A 2,540-nucleotide genomic window follows, 5' to 3' on the forward strand; every position below is an offset into this window, starting at 1 on the left:
CACACACACACACACACTGCACCGCACTCCCATGATGTAATGCTGAATAACCCTGAATGCTCTTAAACTTACCGCTTGCCTGGATTCATCATTTTGAGCCTCTCTCTGCTTTAATCCCTCCAGACCTATACACACAAAAGTTAATGAGACATTTTATTTTATTATTAGTTTTTTTTTTTTTTGGGTGGACATGGTGTTCTCAGGATTCTTTGAACTGGATGTTCACGCTTAGATGAGCTGATCCGTTTAATTAATCTCTGTTGTTAGCATTATGGAGATGATTTGTAGTTTTAGTGCTGTCAGTGGAAAGTCGTTCCTTTTACCTTCCAGATAGCTTCGTGAAAAGTTCTAAAAATTATTTTAGGGGGTTTCTTGACAAGTTCAAGCTACTAAAACACATTACATGTAACCATAAACATCATCCTGGATAAACTCCAGTTTGGGACCCTTGGTGCACGTCTTTCTCCCCTTCCCAGTGCTTCTTCAACTGGCTGTAAGAAAAGCACATCTGGTCTTTCCATTTTTCACTCTTTGTGGTCTGGCCCTCTCCTCAACATATTCCCACTCTCCCTTTCTCCCCATCCATCTATCCTTTCTCTTCTCCAGCTCTTCTGCACCAACTTTTTTTTTCATCCATTACCATACAAATCCAAACTTGACAAAACAAGAGCTTTGGACTTAGCTGTCTCTAGTGTACACACATCCAGGGCAGGCAGCTTGCACCCCCCCCCCCCCCCCCCCCTCCCCGGGGTGCATTGCGTACCACCACTTGTCCTGAGGCTAGCTTGCTGGAGGGAGGCAGCTGGTGCGGTCGATAAAAAAATCAAACTTTTATCATTGTAAAGCAATCCAGTGTCACCTCTGTGTCTGCTTCCAAAGTCAGCTTTGAGAATCTGTCCTGTCATTGACTCCCACATTTTAACATCCATGCAATTTCAATGTTCATTGTCCAATTCTCACAGTGTTTGTCAGAGGATGAGGATGCTGAAAATCCTGCAATAGCCTACGGGATATTACTCATTGCCAGACAGCCCTACGTGATTATGGTCCCCTTGTTTATTGAGTCTCTTGGCCATTTGTTCTCTCACAGTAAGCACCTGGCAGTGATGGTCAGGAGTTTCATTGGTCAGTAGTGGGGCAGCTGGAATCAGTAGGTAGACCCAGGTCTGTATCATCATTACCAGTGCATATAACAATCACCTGTACAATTACTTTTGAAGTATCAGAACATATAAGATCCCAGGAAGCCATTACTTTCTTTCGCTTATTAACACCACATCATTTTATAATCCGATTCTCCTTTTTAATCCAGCAGTGTATGTTGCCTAATTAATTTCCGCCTGGCTCATGTTTTTAGGACTTGTTTACCAGCTTCATGGAGTCTAAAGTGGAGCCACGACTGTGTGTACCACTGGAAAGACACACACACACACACGCACACGAACATTATACTTGGAAGGGCTACTTTAGATTTTAAATGGGCATTAATGGATCCTCGGCCCTACTTCTTAGCCTCAAATTCGTGTGCTCACCCCGCAGGGGCGCTGACAAGAGCATGGACCCTTGCGTTTGGGGTGGAGGAGTCTGGTTTGTGTTCAGCATCATGGAGAATATAGATATGTGTGTGTGTGTGTGCGATTTGTTGTTGCATTTAATATACTATTTATTATATTGTATATAGCTCCTCAGATAGGACACGCTGTTGTATAAACTGGATGATTGCTCTCCTTCAGTGACTATGAATGTGATGAGTTAATGAAGTCTTGGCTCTGCATCGATTGTACCATTCTCTAAAATAGGCATTCACCGGCTTTGAATATGTGTTTTTTTGTGCCTTTCGGTTTATGTCTCGTCGTCGAACCGATGTTCCTGATGTTCGATGGATGGTTGATGTATGGTGTTGGATCATCTTGTATATTATAAATGCTTTCAGTTTTTTGTTAGTGGAGGGTGGTAGTTTAATATCCTGCGTTGTGATTTGATCCCATCGTCAGTATGAGGCTTTGTGTGTTGGACACCAAAGCCTTCCACCAGACTCCGTTGATTAACTTCCACGAAAGGATTTATTTACTCTCTCGTCTCTCCCTCTTTCCTTCGACTTTTATTCCGCTCCGGCGCCCGCACTGCATGTCACCGTACGGCTTGTTTTTTCTTTGTTTTTAATCGTAAACGCCCTGCAGCCTAAAAGGGACTGGGTGTAAACCCTTGCCCCGACGGAAACTATAACCGACGAGGGGGGGGGGGGGGACCAGAGGATGGAGGAGTAGAGAAGGAAGGTTGGAGGTCTGGGATTATGATGACGATTAGAAGTAAGATAAATGAGAAATAAGGTGTTTGAGGGAGTGATGAGAGGACTGTCAAGTAGCAACTCCGTTATTGTTCCGCACGTTGTTTGTTTGTTCTGCAGCCGTCCACACAGATCGATTTAGTTTAGGAGGGGGGAGAGAGAATAGATGGAATTGAGGAGAGGTTTGTTTCTTTCGGGGGTTGCGACAGATAAGCTTGAAACCGCACTTGTTCAATTTCTGGAAATTTTTCCC

Source organism: Morone saxatilis, unplaced genomic scaffold (assembly GCF_004916995.1).
Source record: "Morone saxatilis isolate NCDOM2014 unplaced genomic scaffold, NCSU_SB_2.0 Contig2, whole genome shotgun sequence".
Classification (NCBI taxonomy): Eukaryota; Metazoa; Chordata; class Actinopteri; family Moronidae; genus Morone; species Morone saxatilis.